This window comes from Mesocricetus auratus, unplaced genomic scaffold (genome assembly GCF_017639785.1).
Source record: "Mesocricetus auratus isolate SY011 unplaced genomic scaffold, BCM_Maur_2.0 Super-Scaffold_100033, whole genome shotgun sequence".
NCBI classification, from domain to species: domain Eukaryota; kingdom Metazoa; phylum Chordata; class Mammalia; order Rodentia; family Cricetidae; genus Mesocricetus; species Mesocricetus auratus.
Window position 1 is genome coordinate 7144436 of NW_024429213.1, and position 13731 is coordinate 7158166.

At 44.3% G+C, this 13731-nt stretch overlaps 1 pseudogene; it reads right to left on the reverse strand.

The window, feature by feature from the left end:
* Positions 1–7365: 7365 nt before the first annotated feature.
* Positions 7366–12923, reverse strand: LOC101836739 (annotated as a pseudogene).
* Positions 12924–13731: the final 808 nt, after the last annotated feature.

The following is a 13731-nucleotide window of genomic DNA, read 5'->3' on the forward strand; positions in this document are numbered from 1 at the left end:
GTTGGTTTTGTTTTCTTTATTTTTGCTTTTGATTTTGTTTTATGTTTTGAGATATGTCTTGAAGTATCATTGTCACTCCAAGTAGCATAACTTCATTTAAATGATTAAACTGCATAAGCACATGCATTTCTCTCTATATATGTCATTTTATGTAAACGAAAATAATATGATTCCCTGTGGTTTTTTAATCATCCTTAGTGTTATCAGTCCACTCTAAATAGTAAATATTATAAATGGCTGTGTGATTCTGTTTATAACAATATTTTTAGCAAAATAAATACAAATAAATGAATGGTTACAGAAAAGGGGAAATATCATACAAGAGCTACCAGACAATAAAAGAAATTGTATCTACTAAATAATAATAGACTTACAGAAGAATTATTACTAACAACAAATGTCAGCTGTCAATGATAAACCACACTTTCAGAGTTCTGAGTAAAAACAAAGAAGCAATTTAAAACTTTATACACACATAAATTGAGATAGAAGAAATTAATAATGAAAATTTAAATACAGAAAGATTAAGAAACTTTACTGCCCATATTCTGAAAGGTCTTTAGAAAGAAATATAAATACTGAAGGAAATAATAGGTTAAAAATGAACAATAAAACACAGAAGTATAATTTATTAATTTGTGTAAAACTTATTTTTCTTACAAATGTTAAATCTAAATTTCCAAGCAATAATAAGGCAGAGCTTTTATGGGTAATGAATGAATGATAAAGTCATTATGATATTAGAGAAAAGAGCAAAATACCAAAATAAGATTAGTCAAATTAGTTTTAATCAGAGTAGAAAAATGGCACAATTAAGTATAGATGTCAAAATAATAAAGATATCCGAACAACATAGCCTCCTTAACAAGACTTGAAACAAGGTCTACATCAATAGACATGCTCACATCAAATGAAGAAATTTTATGGGTCCTCAACCCTACATTAACAAGTATAAGCAACTAAGGAATTCTGAGAGTGACATGATGACATGAAATAGACTTCAATGGGAGAAAATGCCCCAATGTAGTTATTCAATATATATTGTAGTTATTCAATATATATATATATATATATATATATATATATATATATATATAGTGTGTGTGTGTGTGTGTGTCTTAGTTAGGGTTTCCATTACTGTGAAGAGACACCATGACCACAGCAAATCGTATAAAGGAAAACATTCTATTGGGGCTGGCTTACAGTTTCTCGGGTTTAGGCCATTACCATTTTGGTGGGAAGCAAAGGAGACAGCACACAGGCAGACATGGTGCTGGAGGGGTAGCTGAGAGTTCTATGTCTTAATCTGCAGGTAACAGAAAGTAAACTGTCAGTCACACTAGGCATAGCTTCAGCATAGGACATCTCAAACCCCACCTCCACAGTGACACACTTCTTCCAACATAACCACGTCTACTCCAACAAGGCTGCACCTATTAGGGCCACTCCCTATGACAAAACACTCAAACACATGAGTCTATGGTAACCATATCTATTCAAACCACCACAGTGTGTGTGTGTTACAATTTTTCTTAATGAGACCAGAGGCCCTGAATTTTAGAGAGAGCAAGAAGAGGAGGAAATACACAAAAGAGGGTTGTTTGGATGGGAAAAAAGAGGAGGAAAATGATATAATTTCATTTTAATTTCAAAAAATAAAATTAAATTAAAGATAAAGTGAAACATTACCATTAAAAATCTAGAGTGTACAAATTAGCACAGGATAAATATAAACAAAGAAAATACATCAATACAAATATTACTTCATCTTTGTACAAAATAATAGAGTAAAAATTTAAAATTAGTCCTAACTACCTAATTCATAAATGAAGAACATATAAACCAAAACCATAGGGGAAGTTTAAAAATAAAAATATAGAGCTAAACGTGGAAATGCCTGCCTCTATAAACTCAGAAACTGGGACAAGTATATCACATGTTTGAGTTAAACCTGGGCTTCAGATTGACACTGTCTCAAATAGACAAGCATAGTGATGACACAAAAATAGACATGAAGACTGGCATAATAGAACAGAGAAATAATAAATAAACCCAGACAGTTCCAGTCACCTGATTTTTGACAAAACAGCCAAAAAGAATGCCTAGTGAATAAATAACGGTAGGAAAACAGAATATCCATTTATAGAACAATGAAAACAGATCCATATCTCTCACTGTGCTCTCAAATTGATTCCAAATGGGTCAAAGATCTTAATGGAAGATCTGAAACTGTTAAAGGAAAATAAAACACTTCAAGACATAAGCATAGGCAAGCAATTTCTGAAAAGGACTTCAATGGCTCAGGAAATAATATGGATAATTGAGACATGTGATTGTGTAAAACTATAAAGGGAACAATTACCTACAAAATGGGAGAAAATCTTTACTAGCTATACCTTGGACAGAGGAATAGTATCTAAAAATAAGAAGTAAAAGAAGAAAACTACTGAAAATGAAAACAAGGCAATTTAATAGGCAAATTAAATGAGCAGACAATTCTCAACAAATGAAGTACAAATGGTAATAAAAGAACATATAAGCAGTTCAATATCCTAAGCCATAAGGAAAATGCAAGTCAAAAATTGCATTGAGCTTCTATCTTGCCCCATTCAAAATGAATAGATTCATGAAATCAGTTAAGTGAGAGAAGGCGCAGAGGTTGTGAGCACTGGCTGCTCTTCTTGAGCATCTAAGTTTGATTCCCAGTATCCACATAGCAGCTCACAAAGGTCTATATCTCCAAATTCAGGGAGTCAGGTGCCCTTTACTGACCTCAGTGGGCACTGCATACATGCAAGCAAAATAAATATACATATAAAATAATAATTAAAAAAGAAAGCAGATAATAAATGCTGATGATGATTCTGGAGATACCAGCAGATTAAAAGGCCTCCATGCTCATAGATTGGTAGAATTAATATTGTGAAAATGGCTACCCTACCAAGAGCAATCTACATATTTAGTATAAACCCTATAAAAATTCCAGTGAATTGAATTGATATCTTATTTTAATCCACTTTTCTTTAGCTACTAATGAAAATGAGTATAGTTTCCTGTATTTATCAGGCACTCAAAAAATTCTCTTCTGGTGTGTTTGTGTCTGTGTAAAAGTTAAATAAAAACTCTTTAGGAGAAAGAATGGAACTACTGGGAGAGGGAGAAATGAAATTTAAGTATATATAAAGGGTGAGTGTCATCAAAGTACATGATAAACTTAAGGGAAATGTCTGTATGAAACTCATCATCATATACAATGCATACACATCAATAGAAGGATGAAAATAAAAAATAAAATAAAGATGAACATAAGAAATATATTAACGACATGAGAAAGGATATACAAAAAGTACTAAACAAAGCTGTCTAACCACATTGACATAAAGAAAAGCAGGTTTTTTTATTTTAAAAAATGTTAGGTATAAACTGAAACATGGTTTTCAGAACAAAGAAAGAATTGGTATCAAAACAAAGCTGCCAACATTATGACTCATGGGCTTAAACACAATCTTTAAATTCATAACACAAGCCGGGCTGTGGTGGCGCACGCCTTTAATCCCAGCACTCGGGAGGCAGAGGCTGGAGGATCTCTGTGAGTTCGAGGCCGGGCTGGACCGGTAGCCTCCAAAACAATACAGAGAAACCCTGTGTCATAAAAAACCAAAATAAATAAATAAATAAATAAATTCATAACACAAAATCTATTACAAGGCTAAACTTAAAATAAACTAATAGGTGATCATTAAATATAATTCTACTATAAATTGATTTATCAAGCAAATACCCAGGCATAAGCCTGGGAATCCAGCATGGGACTGATCAAGACCCCATGAATCTGGGTGTCAGTGAGGAGGCCTAGGGAATCTATTGAGCCTTGGACAGCAGATCAGTACCCATCCCAAGTATACACACGGACTTTGGACTCCCATAGAACAATGTGAGGTGCACTCTCACCCTGAACTCTTGGGGAAGGGTCTAGGCCCTGCCCTATATGAAATGACAGACTATGGACACCCCCATGGAGGGCCTCACCCTCCCTGGGGGAATGAGGGGATAACGGGGGGGGGGAGGGTTTGGGGGGAGGGCACGGGAGGAGGGGAGGGAATGGGAGAGGGACCTGGAACTAATTTGTGAAGCAACCTCGTTTCTTATCTAAATTTAAACTGGAAAATAAAAAAAATAAAAAATAAAAAAATAAAAAAGGTAAAACATAGAAAGCTTACTACAGTATGTAAGCAGTGTGTGTGTGTGTGTGTGTGTGTGTGTGTGTGTGTGTTTAGAGAGTTACAAAGACAGAGAGAATGAAAGCAACAGAGACTATGGTTTAAGCAAACGGTTCAGTTACCACCTGACCACCATGTCACAAATGGTAACTACAAAGGTAAGACATGTAAGTATTCTATATATCACAGTTTTAGCCAGAGTACAATGAAATTCAAAAATGACAAACAAAAGTCATCTTAGTACTAAAAGTAATGTTGACTATATTTAGAGTCCCTTTAGGATTATTTTCCTTACATTAGACCCAGTTCTTAACAAAATTCAAAGCATATTTTCTTTTCAAATACATTCAGAGAAGCTCCCTTTCTGAGGTTATGAGAAAGTTTTATTATAGCCATTCAGGGTCAGTCACTTTGGACACCAGAAAATGTTTATTTAGGATTATTGCTTTAAAATCATGCACAGAAAGACTGAAGCAAACAGAAGTTTTCTTTCTGTTACCACTGAGAATTACTAACAGATAAATTCAAAGTCATTCTATTTTCAACTATATTTTATTAACTTCACCTGTGGGTAAAAACAATTTCTCAAGATTAAAAATAAAATGTAACTGTAGAATTTTTAAATTATGTAAAATTTATGTAATCAAAAGATAGGGTTTTGTTTAAAGACAAACCATAAATGAAACTTAAAATGCTTAGGAGTGAACTTCAACAACAACAACATTTTATTTTATTTTCTCTCTATCAAATGTGGTTTTATTCAATGACAAGCACTTCTCTACCGCCGCACCTGTGGAACATCACATGGCAAAAAACGAGTTTTTTTTTTCTCTAGGCTTTTTTTTCCTTCTTGTAAACCTTATTAAAAATGAGATTGGTCCTAAAAATATAGAAAGAAAGAAATTTAAATTCACAAAAAAACTGTACATTATCAAAAAGTCACTAAAACATCACATTTGGTTATATAAAAAGTCTGTCCCTTTCTCTGTAAAGGAACATGGAAACTTGTTGGTGTTAATGGTTTCTTGCTGTTACCAGATAGTGGGGGGACACAAAGGGCAGGGGTGGGCTGTCTTTAGTTTTAACCTGCTTTCCCTACCAAATACTCTGTCATAAGAGAAAATCCACCCAGCTTGAGGGGCAGTGAAAGCGAGGAGAGAAGAGTGAGAAATGGCCCCTTTGATCATGCCCTACCCATAGCCCCTTCAGCCCCTTCTTCAAATCAAGTCTAGGACTCCACCCCCACCTTAAGAGTGCCTGGTCCCTAGGAGAGGCTGGAGCTGGGAAGGAGCAGACAGGAGTCCCCCCCATCTCCAACAGTGAATGACTCCAGTACATTTTATGCCAAGGGAAACTTGCCATGGGGAGAGTTGTCCCCAGTTATAACAGTTCCAAACATCTGACTAACACTAAGTTTGTCACGGCACAGTTATTTTAGATAAAATATAAATATTTATGCATAATAGAAAGTCAATTCAAATATTCTTCAATCCACCTCTTATTTAAAAGCAAAAAACAATTCTCAAATATGATTAAGTTTTGAGGTTTATCGACAGAAAAGGCGACTTTAGAAATAGGCGATAGGGAGTGAGTGAGGGTGGCTGGGAAGGCTGAGGGGCTACCCAGGAACCGGCACTGCCTCCCCCTCACCGGGCACCCTCCGCCCCCCCCCCCCCAATGGAACATTGCTTGGACGACGCTGCTCTCTGCTTAGGCCAGCTGGCAGTCACCTCCCCAGTGCAAGTACCAGTAATCTCTGATGGGAGGGCTGCTGAGCAGGGAAGCAGGGAAGCAGGGCAGAGAGGCCCATGGCCTTAGCTGGGAGTTAGAGCTCTCCTCTCATGTGCGGGGCTTGACCTGGGCTTAGTCACACAGGGCAGTGGTAGACCAGACCCTCTCCTCTCTCCCCATCCTGCGCTCCAGGAGCTCGCTGCTGGGGATATGAAGTAGATGCAAGGAAGGAAAACACAACTAAACCCAGATACTCATGGTTTAGGAAAAGATCCAGTTCTACCCTCTCCCAGCAAATTCTCAACATTTGAAGCTACTGCAAGGAGAGAGAGTTCCTGCTGAAAAGATTGCACAGCAGTTTGCAGAGGCTGGAACAGAAATGAGCATGAGACAGCCTAGTCCCCAGAGAAACAGTTCCTGTGTTTTCCCAAAGACAAAAGGTGACAGTGGGACTAAAAACAAACTTGAGGAAACATGAATGGATCCCATTACACAAAACAGGGTCACGATCACAGCTCTCATTTGTGTACACGCACACACACACACGTCCCCCTCTCTCTGAGGGCCTCCATCTTGGAGCAGCACTCAGACTCAGCAGCAGTTGTCCCTGAGGAGTTCCCAAGAGGGAGGTTTGGGAAGCTGGGAAGGAGGCTGGAAGGCTCAGGGCGCCTGCCTGCCCACCTGGTCTCTCCCCAGTCACAGAGTTTCAGAAAAGGCTAGAAACTCAGCACGTGAGGAGGATCCAACATTTTAGAGGGTAAGTATTGGCAGGAGATGAGGACAGAGACAGGGAGCTCTGAACTATTTTCCACTTAGGGGAAGGGGAAGAAGAACCCGTACACCATAGTTTTACATTATTGGGTGGGACAAAGTCATAAAAACAGGGAGAAGGGGGAAGGAGGAAGAGAAGCGGGGAAGGACTGACCATGGAAGCAGCATGTTCAGGGCCCGGTGTCCGGCTCGACACACTTGGGAGTTAAGTCCACTTTACTGGCCGTCACTGCGGGTCCACACACAGTACAGAGTGTTTCTCGGTTTCACTCATTCACTAGAACTATTGTTATTGTTAAATAGCCCCAGGGTACTGGGGTGTGCACAGGGAGGGGTGGGGGTTGGGAAGAGAAGGGACTTCTTTGCCCCTCTCCATTTTAACTAGGAAGAAAAAATAGGGAAAATTCTTTCTTTTTTGGCTTTCCGTCCAGAAGGACCTCATCTCTGCATCTCTTATTTGAGGAGCAAGAGGAAGAAACAAGAGAAGGAGATTAGGGAAAGAGGATGTGGGTGTTGCCAAGGGCAGAGTCAACATCAGCACTGTCTGAACTGAACCCAACCAGGGCAGCCATCAGCAGGTGAGCACAGCAGGTTCTGTCAGGAAGGGAGAAGGCACCACAAGGTGGTCCCCACCTTCCTTGCCTCACAGATTGGCCTGTTTTCCATGATAAAATTCCTCCCAGTGACTCTCAAAGAAGCGGCGCATGATGTGCCCAGCCTTGCCCACTTCAGAGTCATCCTCGTTGAAGGTCTGGCAGTTGTCAAAAACCAGAATGGCATCAGCTGCAAACTCCTCTGAGCTAGTATACCCTCCCGGAGTAGCCGTTCTCGCATGGTGGAAAAATCCATAGGGTTCTTGATGACTCGCCGGTACCCACTCACCAGGCAAGGGTTTACAGGCTCAAAAAAAGGCCAGGCTGCGTCATGGGACTCCATCTCCATTAGGATGATCTCGCAAAATGTGAGATCACTGTGGTGGCTTCTCATTAAAAATTGCCATCTCTTGGAGGGAGACAGCCCATCTTCTCAGCACTAAGATACTGCTGGGCTTTCTCGGCTCCTTGACATCACCCGCCTTCGGTGACTGTCACCCTCTGGGAAGTTCAGTGGAAAACTACTTTTGCGCTTCTGGCCTCGTTTTGGAAAACCAGGCCTCTGAGAGAACTCTTCCTCTACCCGCTGGGCCAAACAGACAGTACAGAACCAGTCTCCTTCTGGGACAGCCTCCATCTTGGGTCGATGACAGTAAATGTGGCAGTCGCGGTCACACCCATCACAAAGCAGGAGAAACTCATCGTTGTCACCCTTCCGGCAGACAAGGCAGGTCACTTTGTTGACAGACTTCTCCCATGCGATGGACCTTTCCAGCTGGACTATGCACAAGCACACCTGGGCTGCATTACTGTACCTCGCAAGTGTCTGCCGCCAGACGCGAACACGAGGGGGTAATCTCATACGATATCTCAGTAGTGGCGCCATCAGGGACTCCTTTGGGTGCACTCAGCAGGGCCTTCTCTACCACCACCTCATGGGCTGCCCAGAGGGGCTCCTGCAAGTAACGCCATTCCACGTTCTGTTCCAGAGCAGCCAGCCGCATCACAGCAAGGTCCAGGGTGTTGGTGTTTTGCCACTGAGGTACTGTGCCTTCCCTGCCCCGTCCTCTCCAAGGAATATCCTCCCGGGAGTCAGGCAGATGCTCACAGTAGGCCAAGTCTTCTCGGGTAGAGTCTGGACTAGGGCATGTCCAGCCCCGAATCTGCAGGTCAGACAGGACAACTCGCTGCTCCAGCTCCTCTACCCACTGAAGCACAGCTAGGTCTGTCTCATAAGTCTTCTCTTTGGGGGGCCAGCTTGTAACTCCTTCCTCCACAGCAGGCAGCTGATGGGGCTCAAAGATGGGATCAGTTAAAGGCTGTAAGCAAACTTCCCGCAAGAAGTCCTTGTGCTTGCTAAGGTGTTTGTGAAGTGCCTTCTCCCTAATGCCTTGGGGAAGTAGTGCCTTGGGCATGGCATCCAGTGTCTCAGGATCTGGGATCCACCACCAGCCAGAGCACATCTCAGGGGGGACAGGCTGGGCTGTCAGCTGGGTTAAGTAACACTACTCCACCTGCTTGGAGAGCTTGCTAGGTCTTCCTCTCCGCTTTGGTTGTCCCAGCGCTGTGGGACTCTGTGGCTTCTTCAGAGTCTCCTGATGGCCTCTTAGCGCCCCCTCCAGGCTGGTGGGTAGAAGAGAACTGTCGTGGAGAACAGGGATTGGCAGCACCCGGTGTACTCATTGGCTTAGAGGATGAAGGCAGCTGGAGGGAAGCTGTAGGCTGGTCCTCAGAAACGGCTGGATGTGGTGTAGGCGCAGCATCGCAGGGTATCTGGGCTGAGAAGTTAAACCATGGTCCTTGAGGATCAGGGCAGGACTCTGCCTCATCAGGCTCTGGCTCCTCCAAGGACTGGGATGGAACAGAGTCTAATTTCCCTGGACTGCTATCAGGCGTGAGCACTGAGCTGCTCAACAGGGAGTTGTGGCTCTGAGTCTGGCTCAGCCAAGACAGGAAGGTGGACTGGCTGAGGTCATGCTGGCTCTGACCCAGAGACAGAGGGGAGCCTTCTGGCTCTAGGAACCCATTATCTGACGGGGGATGGGACTGAAGATGGGGCTGGGTGGAAGCCTGAAGCTGCAGATGGGACTAAGATTCTGACTGAACTTCAGTCTGGGCTTGTTCTAAATCATGTTCCCTAATAGCAGACTTAGGGTGCCAAGGCTACATAGACCCAGGCTTTGATTTTCCAGGTCGGCCTCGAGCGCGGGCAGGAGAAGCAGGGGTGTCGGAACCATTTGACTCTCTCTTTGTTAGACTAGAGCAGAGCAGGGTGTTGAAGTGACTGCTTCCGTAAAGCATTCAGCTTCCTGCTTCATTCCATCTCCAGTAACTATGCTCTCCTCTGATCCTTCCACAAAGATACCAGCCAGACACGGCAATACCCAGTAGTGTCGTCTATAGCGGTCCTGACCCAAAGAGATTGCCTGAAGCATCTGGGATGAGTGAAGCAGCTTTTTTTCTAAAGAAGAGGTGATGCTTACTGAGTTTTTCTATCTGGCCTTCTAACTCTGGAATGCTGGATGATGCAATATCAACGTCTCCATCTCTTCAAGCCCTGCAACCATGGACAGCTGCTTTAGCTTCCTCCTCTTCCTCCTCTTCCATGCCACTGGTTTCTTCCATGATCCGAGAACAGCGCCTCCGCCCGAGGCCTTCTTCTGGCCCTTCCATCATAACCTCGGGCTGCCCTGTTTGCTTGGCCAGAGCAGTTTTCAGTCTTCGGAGTCGGCCTTCAACAATCCATTTGTTTTTCCTGTAGTTAGACATATTCTCCAGAGTCTTGTCAATCTCATTGATGATGGTGGTGGAGCCGTTGAGCTCACACACAAGGAAGGCTAACACAGTTGCCTTCTGCTGGGGTGGCTGGGCCTGAAAAGGCTGGGTGCACAGGCGGTCACAGAAGGCTGGCTCCACTCTGTGTGCTATGAGGAAGCAGCAGAGTATCTCAGACACATTGTCTCTGGTCAGTGGGGTCTCGGACACCTTCTCCCCCAAGATCTTTAGGGACTGACAGGAGGAGGGCAGACTGGGATCATGGAGTGCAGCCTTCAGGAGCCAAACCAGCAGGTCTTGCACTTTGCCCAAGCTGTCACCTTGACATAAGAGTCCTTCCTGCAGGCCTCCCAGACTAGGAACATCTTTGGTAAGGTCAAAGCCTAGTACTTTGCCAAAATTGTGCAGAAACTCCACGATGGTCAAGCAGTCTGAGAAAGTCTTACTGGACAATGTCAAACCAGGGATGCGTGCGTAGTCAGGCATGGGCTGGTGGTCAGGCAGACACATGTCCTCTGTGGGCTTTTTCATCTCCTCTAAGAGAAGTTGCTGTCTCTGGTGCTCCTCCAGATGCCGCTGTGTGGCAAGGGTCTTTTCTGTTTTACAGGCTGGCTTGGCTTTGGCCACCTCTTCCTTTACCTTCACTTTTGCCTTTTCTTTCTTCTCCCTCTTCACTTTTTCCTTCAGTTTTTCCTGCTTTGTCTTCATCGTCTCTTTATCAGCCTTGAGTTTATTCTTAGTGTCCTTCTGCTTTAAGCTCTTGGCATCTTGTCTTCTCTTATTTCTGGCCTGCCCTTGAACAGGAGGCTGACTCTCTCCCCACTGTCCCTTCTGCCTTATCTTCTTTTTGCTCTTACTCATCTTTGCTTTATCTTCCTCACTTGGTGTTTCTTGGGTCTCCAGTTTCTCTGGAAGTCGGTTGTCTGTTTTATTCAATAGCTCAGGGATTTTGATCTTAGGTGGCCGACTTCGGCCCCGCTTCACTTTGGGGACTTCCTTGTTCTTGGCCTTCTCATTACTTCGAGGTCGCCCTCGTTTGCCAGTAATTGTTTGAATTCTGGAAGGAATCTCCTCTGCAGATAACTGGACCCACTGCAAGCCCTCTGGTATGTCTCTTTCTTCAAAGGAATCTCCAACAGGCATGCGGGGACTGAAGCTGAAGTGCTCACGGCAGACACTGTACCACATTTCGGCTCAGGTACTTGATGACTTCTGGAAACTGTTTCATTCTCTTCCCACAGGGGCCATAATACCAAGTCTTCCCCTGCCATCGGTGGCTGCCCTTCTTGATGTGCACTTCTCTCCGCCACCCATGTTGGAGGGGAAGACGAACTTCTTTTGCGGTAGAAATTCATCTTTTCAGTACATCACCACTACCAGAAACTGTGACAGGTTATCCAGTGATCTCTCCCAAGCCAGCAGCAGAAGCTTCTGGAACCCTGCTGACATCTTCATTTGCTGGGGAGGCTGTCTGGAAGGTGGCTGTTGGGGAAGATGCAGGGCAGATGTGAGAAGTCATTGGAGCTGTTAAGGAGGCTGCTGGGGAGGCTGCTGGATGTAGCTCAATAGTAGGCAGTTGGTCAGGGGCTGGCTCAGTCTGGGACCGTGGGAAGTCTGAACACTCAGGCTCCATTTTTTCCTGTTCAGAGTCACTGCCATTAATTATTCAGGTCAAAGCTGTTATCTTGCAAGACAGACTCTCCTAAGACAGGTGGAGAGGTGGGGCTGACAAAGAGAGAGGCTGATGTTTGACTGTCGTCTGCCAAGAGACGGAAGGCAGTAGCATTATTGAGAGAAGGGCAATCGAGGGCAGAGATTACAGGGCTGTCCTCAAGAGGCAGCTTGTCTTCTGCACCCATCAGCTCTGTGTCATCTATACCATAAAGTCCTCCACTCACTGGCTCTGGTGCCAGGGAGTCAAAGGGCTCAAGGAAATCTTCAGTGAGGATTGGAGTGTCTTCCAGTTGATCAGGAAGATGTGAAGGATCATCTAAACAGTTCACTGTGGGGTTGGGGACCAGGACGGAGACTTCTTGGTGTAAAGACTCCACAGAGGAGACAGAACCATTGTAGTCACACATCTTTAGTTCTGGCTGCTCTTCCTCCAGCTCCAGGCTGCCTACCAAGCAAGTGTTGTTTTCTGCCACAAATGAAGGCAGCTCCTTCTCTGTTGCCTCATCAGGATTGATCCCATTTCCCACATCCTGGGAAGGTGCAAAGGTCTGGATACTAGATCCCAACATTGGAGACTTCTGTGGGGAGGTGAAAAAACTTGGGAGTCCATTGGGCATCACCTCAAATTTCTGGTCAGGAAAGGAATCATACAGTTCCTGTGAATCGAAGTTAAGCTCCATGGGACTCTGGGTACCGTTGGCCCAGAACTCTTGGCTCCCAGCTCGAAGATTAGTGTTGTGACTTGGGGACGAAGGCTGTCGGCTGCCCCAAGGATACCATTGAGTGGGTACTGTCCCCCAGGGAACTGAGAAAGAAGGGGTGGTGGGTCCTTGAGGTTGCCGCCAGGGTTGGCGGGTGGGTACTACGAGTAGTTCTAGAGACAGTCTTAGGCCACGGTAGGGTAATGGAGGTGTGAGGTGCTGGAGGAATGGGGAGCAGAGTTCAAAATCCCTGAAGTAGTAGTGTGAGATACAGTAAATAAGCCATTAACATTCACATCCCCATTCAAACTTTTCCCTTGCTGGGGGAAGTTCATGGGAGACCGGTTAGTGTAGAGGCCCTTGCCTGAGGAAGGAGAGGGTTTCAGTCCTGAGGCAGCTGGTGCAGGGGGAAGGCCAGTAAAGTTAAAATGGTCATTTGTCTCCATTTCTGAGTTGGCGGTCAGCCGGATGGGGCGTGCTTTTCCCCAGCAGACGGGCAGGTCACATGGCCACGCTCTGGGCGCAGGAATGGAGGAGATGCCCACCCTCCGGCCACCCGCCGGCCAGCGGGGAAGGGGGTACAGGGTGCGGGTTCCGGGAGGGGGACAGGGTCGCGGCTCAAGGCCCAAGGGGAGTAAAAATGGCCGGCGGGGGAGGAGGGAGCCCAACAACATTTTAAATGGTACCTTAAATCATAGTTTAAAATATTAAGTAGACTTCAAGTTAAACGTTTGATGATTTCTTAGTAATTGTTCTATTGCTGTAGAGAGACACCATAGTCACAGCAACTTTTATAAAGGAAAGCATTTCAATGGAGGCCTGCTTACAGACTCAGACTCTTAGTCCATTATCACCTTGGCAGGGAGCATGCTGTCAAGCAGCCATGGTGCTGGAGAAGCAGATAAGAGTTACCTTCTGATCCATAGACTGAGAGAGAGAGCCTGGGCCTGGCATGGCCTATGAAACCTCAAAACCCACCCCAGTAATACACTTTCTCCAACAAGGCCACACCTATTCCCATAAGGCCACACCTCCTAATCCTTTCAAATAGTGCCACTTCCTGGTGTCTAAGCATTCAAATGCTTGAACCTATAGGGGTATTCTTACTCCACTTTGGAAAGCACACAATCAAATTTAAAGTATGAGCAGAAAATACATAGAAATAGAAAACAAAGGGAAAAAAGAGAGGTCAGTATAATTTTAAATAATGCTAAAAATGAATAAGATAGAAAATGTCCTTAAAACTGATGCAAAATAGTGTAAGGT